This window comes from Orycteropus afer, unplaced genomic scaffold (genome assembly GCF_000298275.1).
Source record: "Orycteropus afer afer isolate SDZICR_OR568_19922 unplaced genomic scaffold, OryAfe1.0 scaffold00265, whole genome shotgun sequence".
In the NCBI taxonomy this organism is placed as follows: Eukaryota; Metazoa; Chordata; class Mammalia; order Tubulidentata; family Orycteropodidae; genus Orycteropus; species Orycteropus afer.
In genome coordinates, this window is record NW_006921852.1 from 1,393,635 (window position 1) to 1,404,638 (window position 11,004).

General features: G+C 41.8%; 1 pseudogene; it reads right to left on the reverse strand.

The window, feature by feature from the left end:
* Positions 1–731: 731 nt before the first annotated feature.
* Positions 732–11,004, reverse strand: part of LOC122150941 — a 19,127-nt pseudogene continuing 8,854 nt past the window's right edge.

The following is an 11,004-nucleotide window of genomic DNA, read 5'->3' on the forward strand; positions in this document are numbered from 1 at the left end:
AACCAGTACTCTGAGGAGATAAGTGTATTCCTTGATTTGGAAAGTCCTCTTTTCTCGTTGGAACTTGGAGCATCTGCATCCATAAGCAAAGTCCAGTCCAGAGCAAGCCATCCAATTGCAGCAATCTACACCACCTCACAGTGTCAAACACCTTTCTCTTCAATTTGTGGCATTCTAGTCAGTTCATCCCAAGCCCCACAGGCTAGGTCAGTGTGTACCAGCTGTGGACTCTGGAGTCCACACACCTCCCTATTCTCTGTTGTTCAGACAAGTCAGTCAATTTCTTTCTCTCTCTCCCTCTCTCTCTCTCTCCCGGTGTCTCTCTCTCTCCCCCCCTCCCTCCCTCCTCTCTCCCTCTTTCCTCCCTCTCTTTCATTCCTAACCTCCATGGGCTAGGTCTACATGTGCCAGTCGTATATATCTAAACTCATCCTATCTCTTCAGGCTGCACCTCCCTAACTTCCACTCATCCAGGTGATCACCACGAGACAAAATACCAGAGTATCTACTCCCCAATTCCCTGGATCCCTTAACTTCCGATCCCAGAAGAGGGTTCTTCTGATGGGCACTGACTTTTCCTGTGTCAGTTCACCTAAAGGCAAACCTCTTGCTCGAAATTTAAAATGCAACATAGTATTTTTTTTTTTTTTTTTTTGAGTGTGCATCCAAAATACCTTTATTGCTACCCATCATACAAAGTGTCCTGATGGGGTTGTCTGCCACCTAGGGATTCACAGAAGGTGGGGCAGCAGGCTCCCCAGAACCTTGCAGAACTGTGCAGTCAGGTGACCCAGGTGGTAGCCCTCCCAAAAGACCTTGTTACAGCCCATGCAACAGTAGAAGGGCCACTGCTCCGGGTACCACAGCACTCCTGCCAGGACCCCTGCCAGCTGCAGTGGCATGTCATTGCCCTGTGTAGCCAGTGTAATGATCTGCAGATCCACCACCTCCAGCCAGTGGCATGGTAGTTCATAGACACGGTCCCTAGGAGCCAGCTCTGATGCTGAACCTGTCCCATCTGTCTGTATTTTGGGTGATCTCATCATCACCTGTGCTACTGGGGCCTTCATGGTGCCTGTTGAGAAGCATGAAGTGTTTCATCATGTCCCTATGTGACCTTCAGGTACCAGTCACAATTACATACCTGGCAGCAGCTAAAGATGTTGGAGAGGGTGACTCTCAGGTTGAAATGCCCAAGCATGGCCTATGTCTGTTCCCAGGACTTGAGGGACCAGATGACTGAGAGGCATAGCTCAGCTCCAACTCTTGCCCAGAGCTTATGGTATATCAGCCCTGACATCAGAATGATCTTTCTCTTTTGCCTGATGACCTTGTTGAAGTGGTCTTCACTGGCACCCAGCACACCCACATTCATACCCAGGCAGTGCAGGCTCTGTGCTAGCCCCTACAGCATACTGTCACATACCACATGGAAGGCTCTGGCAGAGACCTTGGGAGAGCCGCAACCACATGTTGGGCCAGGCAAGAGCTTCCTGCCAGCTAGGTGGCCCCAGGCCCCTGATCTAATGCTGCACCTGGGCCCCAGGCTCTCAGTCAGGTTTGCAGACACATGAAAGCAAGAGGAGTGTTGGTACAGAGTCTTGTACACCATAAGTGGCAATGGACATCACAGATGAGCTACTCCTACCACAGTGGCTGCAGATCCCAGTTAGAGAGCTTGTGTGCCTTGTCCAAGGGCTTGCCCAGCACCTACAACACAAGGAGGCTCAGACCCTGTGGTGCCCCTGCTATATCCACACCCAAGCCCGGCATGCCTAACAACCATCTCTGCCTGTGAACCACTGTAGGTCCTGGCCAACCTGCGTCTGCTTCTCCACGTTGACAAGGGCAGGGCAGGAGCTGCCCAGGCTCCACAAGTCTCCTGTCTTCCTGTAACACAGCTTGATGATGGAGGGGTCTGAGAGAAGCTGGCCCAAGAACTAGGAAAAGGGCTATGCTCCACCCCACCACCCATACCCCTGTCCCCCCAGAGGGCATACTAGTTCAGGCACATCCAGCAGCAGCACACAGCCTACCATCTCCAGCTGTACTAGGGAAGCACAGGGCCAGCCTGGTGCCTTTAATGACAGTTTCTACTCCAGGTCCATTCTAACCACCCCACCAGTCTGCAGGAGCTTGGCCTATGCTGGGCCAGGTCCTCCCATGTGGTCAGGAAGTGGATGTCCTCCTTGGAGATGGGCAGCTGATGGTAACTGCTCCTGTCCTCACTGTCAGACTCCTCAAGCCTTCTGCCAGCCTAGACCACCCCTTCTTGCAGCTAAAGCCTGTTCATCTCCACAGCCACTGCAGCTGGAAGCTGCCCCTCCACCAGCAAGCAGTCCCAAGCACACTGGGTGGTCATGGACATGCCTCCATGTGAGGTCATGAGATGGAACAGCCAGTCCTGTAACTGTTCACTCTGCTGCACCAGGTCCCACACACAGCAGGCCCAGTTCTCCTAAGACAGGTTTCCCTCTGCAAACTGTTTGTAGCACAGGTACTGCAAAATGCCCAGGCATTGCTGATTGATGACACTGGGACAAAGAGCTGAGCCCATGCTATAAATGCTCCAGCAGGTGCAGTACCTCTCTACTCAGCAGTTTCATACTCAGCTTCTCCAGCCCAGTAGCTGTCACCTGAGGAAAACTTCTGGCAATGTCTCTGACTTCAAAGCTGAGCTGACATCAACAAGCCATGAGGACAAGAAGCCACCTCTGCAGGTCCAGAAAATCATCTGCATAGTGTTCCATCAGGTTTACCTTGTTCTATAGGAGCAGAGGGGTATTGATCTTTCCATTGTCAAGTTCTGGCTGCAGCCTGAGCTTTGGCTGAACAGTTCTGCCTTTTTGAACTTGCCTCCATTATAGAAACAGCCAATATGGTTTAGCAGAAGGCTCAGGCTGGCATACTACACCTGGAAGATGCTAGCCAGGGGCTTGGCAAGACTGAGTGGGCTCCCAGTGAGGATCCCAGCTGCATGGACCTGAAGCTGCCTTGACCCGGTCCACCTGCAGCATTTTTAGGAGTCCTAAGAGTTGGTCATCCAGGGCAGCAAAGCCCCTCTTCCTCCCAGACTGCTGCAGCTCCTTTGTGGGCCACCGTTCCTGAAGTGCCTGCCAGAAGAAGAGTGGGTCCTGGCCAGTAGCAGGTCACCACTGGTAGAATAACTAGCAGAGTCATCAGCAGTGGGGTCTTCAGTAGTATCACTGGCAGGAACTCCTGTGTCCATTTTTCAAGAGAGGTGGCAGCAGCTCAAGGAGTGAAGAATGTCAAGGAAATGGGTCACAAGGTTGTAAAAGCTAGCAAGTTCCAAATCTATGGATCAGGCATTAGGCTAGAGCTTTCTCCTGACTCACGTGGTTGCAGGGGCTAGTGAATAGGTCAAAGGACAGGCTGCTGACTCACAAGGCTGGGGACGCTAGTGGAAAGCTGGCAAATCAGGTCAAATGGTAGGCTGCTGGTTCAAGTCTCAAGAACCAGAGGTCAGATGATGACCAGCCGAATGAAGGATTCAGAGCAAGGGAGAGAATTTTGCCAGAACATTCATATATATTGGATACAGACCATACCCTCAAGGAAACTCCCCTTACTTGAAGAAGGTGATGCAAGGATGGTAACTGGAGTAAGGCTGGTGGCTTGAGTCACACCCTCTAATAATGCAGTGACTCATCCCACCCTCATCTTACCTCATTAACATAATGGATAATTCACTCTGAAATGGACCATAATGACAGGCATAGAGGCAGGATTTATAACACATCATGAAATGGAGGATAATTACATCAACTCACAAAATAGAAGATAGCCATATAGTATAGGGAATTATGGCCTAAACAAATTGATACATATTCCGGAGGGACACAATTCAATCCATGACGTTCCACCATTAGTCCCACCCAATCATGGTGTGGGAGTCATAAAGATTATGATTAGAAGGACCATATTAAGTAATTCACTGGACCACATGCAGATAAACATTACATATAATTGGAAATGAGCTTTGGAATAACACTTAAGATTTTATGTCATCCAAGAAATGCAGCAGATTTTTACCATATTTTAAGTGGTCCTCCCTTAATCCTCTCTAGTTCTTATCTGTGTCTTTTTAAAAATCAGTACCATGCTGAGAAGACTCTGAGGAGGTTGATGAAAATACAAAATTGATTCAATAAGTTGCCTCCTCTTTCATTTACTTTTGAGTAGAAAGAGGTGTCATTCTCACAAAGCTTCTAGCCATCAGCAGGCCAGATAATCCATCTGTTTTTTTAATTAAACAGATTGATTATTGCTTTATTTGAATTGGACATTCTCCAATCTTTCTAAAGTTTTTCTATCCACAGAGCAGCCTATCTATTTTATAAAAATTATATATATATATATATATATATATATATATATATATATATATATATATATCTCCAAGAATAATAGCTCATTTTTCTCTTTTGTTACAAGTAGAGATCCTGATTTTTTTTTTTTTTTTACTTCCTTAGCCCAGATGCTACCTCCAGAAAAGCAATGATTAATGTTTTAATTTAACTAGCTATGTCTGCTTAAGTACCATTACATCTCCTCTTTTTAGATGAGTAGAGAGAAGAAAGTAACTAGTAAATACATTAACAGGAAAATTCCTTAATTCAATTAAGAATAACTCAATAAGTTACCAGTAGGGAACTATCATGTCCATAAAAGAATTAATTGACAACTTTCATTCCTATTTTACAATAGAGGTTTATAAATGCTTGTCAGGTACTCAACTTGACCAGAGAAAAAAGAGAGAAAAGATAAAATCCCTGCCTTCAAGGAGCTCAGGGTCTACTAAGGGAGTGGAAAAAAATCAATATAGAGTAATAGGTACCAACACAGATTTTGGTCATTCCAGAAAAAGGATTTACTGAAGAAAGAGATAAGGGTAAGTTAGGCTGAGGAAACTGCATGCATCTAGAGAAACTATAAGGATGAATGTAAAGTCTGGAATGGTGAGTAGGATTTATGTTAAGAAAATCTTGCTGAGAAGTTTGGATTTTATAATGAAATTGAAGAGAAAGGATCCTAAGAAGGTTTGTGACATTAAATTTCCCATTCAGAAAAATTATACTGGCAGTGGTAATGGAAGATGGACTTACAAGGAGAAAAACTTTCCATAAAGCCTGAAAACAATAACTTCTAAAAGTTTCATATTACTTTAAAAATAAAAAGAGGAATATTACAATTTAGCTGACTATTCAGAGAGGTTTGAAATACTCTTCCTTGTAATTTAATATTTTGTTATAGAAACTCAACTCCAGCTCTTTAAAGATTGAAAACTTAATGTCAAAATTATCAAAATTTAATATCTAACTGTACTTTTAATGGTACTAATGATTATTCACCATCACTAGATCTTCCCATTGTGCTAGAAAAATAAACAACAAACTAACATATGAGATTCCCAAGAGATAGTTTGTCTGTGATAATGAAATTTTGGAAAGCAATTTTTCAAAAGTACACAATTTGCCTAGTTTCTGACCAAGTAGCCAGGAAACTCAATGAGAAATCCCTTTCAGTGTAAGGCTCGGTTGAAAGAAGCCAAGGTTATAGTTAGGTAAATCCAACCAAAAAGTGGGTCCAAAAATGTGAAGCTACAATTAAAAGGAAAAAAAAAAAGATAAAGAGGTAAGTAGCTACTGGCTTAGGACGTAAGGCAGAATCAGATTCATGAGATGGGTTCAAGCACACATACCAAAACTAATACTTTCATTTTGCTATTAAGTGACCTTCACTGAAATTGCTTCCATTAACAAATATCCCTGAGAATAGTCAAGAGAACTATTCAAAGTTTATTTTATTTGCTTCTCAGGAGCAATTGGCACTGTGGATCAATCCCTAATTATTAAAATGCTCTATTTCTTCAACTTCCATGTCATCCCGACCTCCTGTTTTATCTGCTTCTCTGATTACGCCTTTTCACCCAACTTCCTTTGTAACACATACCCAACTGCACGCATAGTTATTCTTTTTTTTTAACTAAATAATCAAAAACATCATTTTTTCACTTTTTATATAACTTTTTATTGTTATTTGATTGAAAGTTTACAAGCAAATTGGTTTTCAATTCAACTGTTACATGTTTTGTTTCGTGACATTTAATAAAGTCCCCACAATGTAAAAGCACTATTCCAACTTCCTCCCTGTGGTTACCATTTCGATTTGTCCTTCTTTCCTATTCATCCCTGCCTTCTGAGCTTTATCCCTGAGCAAATTCTGCTCTTCTGATTTTGTTGACTGTTCTAAGAAGTGCATACCTACCTGGTGTTATTGTTCACTCCATGGTTCGGCTGAAAGTTTGAGCCAGGAGGGTGAGTTCCTGACTTCAAGAGTGACTAAGGCCATAGTCTTAGGGGCTCCATCAGTCTCTGTTGTTGTTGTTGTTGTTATGTGCCATTGAGTCGGCCCGACTCACAGCGACCCCTCCTTGGGTTTCCAAGGCAGTATCACTACGGAAGTAGGATTGCCCAACCTTCCTTCCAAGGAGTGGCTGGTGGGTTTGAACCGCCAGCCGTGTGGTTAGCAGGCAAGTGTCTTAGCCACTATGCTACCAGAGCTCCCCTATCAGTCTCTATCAGGCCAGTAAGCCTGGTCTTTTTATTATTTTTTGTTCCACATTTTTTCTCCCATTCTAGCCAGGATTTCCTATTCTTTTCAGAGTGGTTGACATGGTAGATGGGCGCCATCTAATTCTTCTAATCTCAGGGTTGTACAAGCAGAGATTCAAGTGCTCCACTACTCCCTTCGACTAGCTGCTTCCATGCATCTTTGACTTCCTTCACACTTCTTTGCCCCAGACAAGGTGAGACCAATAGCTGTACCTTAGACAGCCATTTGCAAGCTTTTAAGACCCTCATTGCTACCCATCAAAGTAGGATGTAGAATACTGTCTTTGTGTACTATGTTAGGACGTACGCATTCTTTACAACTAGCTTCCTTTTAATAGGATGAGCATCCATCCTTATTGGTCATTGACTATGTTGAACCAGTTGTTAAATATATTAAATGATTTTAGTATGACTCCTGTTTCTACCTACTTATTTGTTTATTTATTATTTTATGCTTGTGGTCCTGCCTAGGATCTCTTCTCTTTTTATTCTTCAAACTGTCTCTGGACAATAAAATCCTTTCCCAATGTTTCAAATCCCATCTTACGATTCCTAAATCTAAATTTCTACTCAGTCCTCTCTCCTCCACACAAGATATATTTCCTACTTCTCCTTTAGACTCTTGACTTTCAAGTCATGCTGTATGCTCTGCCTAGAGCATTCTTCTACATCATCTTTCATCTTGATAACTCCTATTCTTTAAATCACTTCCTCTAGGAAGTCTTCTCTAATACCAGCCTTCCAAGGCTGTCTAGTCTTCTCTTCCACTTCACAGGATAGCATTTATTACATTTTATTCATTATCAGTTTACTTGTCCCTATCCCCTGTTAAGTTACATATTCCTTCAGGATAAGAACAATATTTGTAACAACGTTTATCTTAGTGCATATGTTGTTATTGTTGTTATGTGCTGTCGAGTTGGACCCGACTCATAGCGACCCCTCTTTGGGTTTCCGAGGTGGTATCTCTGCGGAAGTAGATTGCCCCATCTTCCTTCCGAGGAGTGGCTGGTGGGTTTGAACTGCCAGCCTTCTGGTTAGCAGACAAGTGCCTTAGGCACTATGCTACCAGAGCTCCCTTAGAGCATATAGTATTCAAAAAAACACAAACAAACTCACTACCATCAAGTTAGTTCCAACTCATAGCGACCCCTCCTTGGACTTCCGAGGTGGTATCTCTACTGAAGTAGATTGCCCAGTCTTCCTTCTGAGGAGTGGCTGGTGGGTTTGAACGGCCACCCTCTGGTTAGCAGTCAAATGCCTTAGGCACTACACCACCAGACCTCCCCATATAGTATAAATTTATGCATATTTATTTTTAAAAAAAGTAATGAATTGGTATGAAAATGATTTGACCACCCACACAAGCCAAAGCACCCATTATGCTCCTGAATTTTCAAAATTAACTACGTCACCTTACCTGCTTTCATGTTATGGAGATCTGCCCTCAATCATTAATATAAGCCCCACCATTCTATGCTTTTGTCAAAAACTACAAACCCAAAATGTCTGCTCGCTTCTTTCAGAAACTTAGCCAAGAGAATATCAGAAAATTTTCAAGCTATCTCATTTTTCTCTAAGTAATTTAAACTTTAAAAAAAAAAACTAAGACTATTTGACATTACCAAACTCCAAACTCACTGCCGTTGAGTAAGATCCAATTCATAGCGACCCCTCCTTGGGTTTCTGAGGTAGTATCACTACGGAAGTAGATTGCCCAACCTTCCTTCCAAGGAGTGGCTGGTGGGTTTGAACCGCCAGACTTCTGGTGAGCAGTCAAATGCCTTAGGGGCTATGCCACATTACTATAAAAATAAAAAAAGAACTCAAGTTGGGTCACAAAAAGTCTACATATTTGGGGCACACTAGTTTAACCTCTCAAAAAATCACTACATTGCAAAACTCCATGGACACCATGCACATGGTGTCTGTGTGAAACTCAGAACCACTACCTCCCCAGCAACATTACATACACATACTTTATGGCTGATCTGAATATCATCCTTATGTAAAGTTGTGGTCCTGGAATCACCTCCATTGGCTGCTCTTTATAGTAAGCTTTTATCAAAAGCTAAAAACACAAGAAAATCACGGGATTTTCGAGACAAATATCATTGATGATATTGTCCTCTTCAATAAACAAAGTTCTCTGTGAAATTCACGAAGAAATGTATTTTAGAATTCGATGTTAGCACAAATCTAATGCTGTCTTTGAAGAAAAGCAGCAAAATAGACACATTACTATCTAGTCTAAAGAAGACTTCACATACCACCTCATCCCCACTCACTAAGCCCCTATGGAAGAAGAGTATAGTTGTGGTTTGATCAAATTCCAAAGTAATCTTTAGGTTATAGTACCAGATATCTTTAGTAATGTCTAACTTCCATTATGCTGAAGACATGAGAGGGCCCATGTATTTCATCTGCTTGGGAAGAGATACTCACCCCATCTATGCCTCATTGCCTCCTTCCCTTTTAGAAAGTCAACTAGGAACCAAAGGAGAAGAAGAGTTGAGTTCTGCCTATTCTAGGGAAAAGAAGACCTCTAAAACTAAACAAACTCACCAGCACTAGGGGTATCAACTTGGTTTGAATTCCAAGAACAATACCAAAAAAATTTTTAATATATTTATTTTTCTACTATTGTCCCTATGAACAATAGGAGTAGTATACAGTTGATAGGTATGACATAATAGATTGGCATTTTGAAAGATCACACACTACAGTGTGGGAAATAGATTAGAAGAGAGCATTAGTAGACACTTGGATACCACTTTGGAAGCTTTAGTGGCAATCCAGAGGAAAATGATAGGGTTTGCTTAAAAATGGAAATAGCAAAGAAAGGAAGGGAAATGGACAGATCTAAGAGATATTAAGAAATTGGAATCATCACTACGTCCTGTTTGATGAAATAATGAAAGTTAGGAGAGAGGGAAGTAGTAAGAATGATGCTGAGTTTCCGGAATTCTACCACCTGGTAGATAATAGTACCATTTACAGAGACTGGAAACATAGTAGGAGAAGAAAATCTGGAGTGAAGACACTGAGATTATGATATTTTTAATGTGAAATAGCTGTATAATAAATAAAAAGAGATAATAGGGAAGTTGTTATATTTCAGTTAGAAGAGAATTATGGCCTAGAGACATGGATTTGAGTGTCAACAACACATAGGTAATTCTTAAAGACATGACAGCAGCACACAATAGCAGCCAAGAGAATGCAAGAATGAGAAGAGAAGATATATGGAAAAATTTTGAAGATTATTTTAAAAATGATCAAGAATAGACAGAACGAATTAAAGTGCAAAGGGGTACAAGTGGGAGGATGCAAGTAGCAGTAGATTGCCCAATATTGCTTCCACAGAGTGGCTGGTGGGTTTGAACGACCAACCCTCTGGTTAGCAGTCAGATTGCTTTAGGCATTGTGCTACTAGAGCTCCTAAGCAGTAGCAGCAGTAGGTTGGTATTTGGAAGCTTTTCCACATCTAGGTCTGCATTCACTTTTTATAAATCCCAAAATCAAGCCCATTGCCAACAAGCTGATTCCTACCCATGACAATCCCATGTGTTACATAATAGAACTGCTCCACAGTATGTTCAATGGTTATGATCTTATAGAAAGATACCTGGGTGGCATAAAAAGTTCACATTCAACTAGTAACCTAAATGTTGGCATTTCAAAACCATCCAGTAGTGCTGCAAGGGGAAAAAAAAAACTGAATAGACAGAGTGAAAGGAACCTGCAAAGGAAACCAGGAAAAAATAGACAGAAAAATTGGATGAAAAATGGGAGTGTGAACTATCAGTATCTTAGAGGAAAAGATTTTTCAGAAAGGAGGGAGTGGAATATTGGATCAACAGTGTAAAAGTCTACTGATAGGTCAAGTAAAGATAAAATGCACTGAAAAACGTCCAATGGAACTCAGCAATAAGGAAGTCGGAATCTTGACAGGAGTAATTTAGTAAAGTGAAAAAGTGTTATATGGCAACAGATTAAGAAACGAATGCAGCTGAGGAAAACGCAATAAATAGGGAGAGTGGGCAACATTTTCAAGATGTCCAAAAGAAAGAAAAAGCAGGCCTGGAAGGATTTGTATATTCCAGAGAAATTTTTCTGATTTGATTGTGTAGTTGTTTGAGTACTTGTTTTTTGGTTGATTTGCTTGTTTTTCCTTTCAAAATATGATCTAGAATATATCCTTACTGAATTTAGAGACCATCTAAAGAATAGATTTGATGCATTGAACACCAATGACAGGAAACCAGATGAATTGTGGGATGACATCAAGAGCATCATCCATGAAGAAAGCAAGAGGTCACTAAAAGGACAACAAAAGAAGAGAAGACCAAAATGGATGATAGAAGAG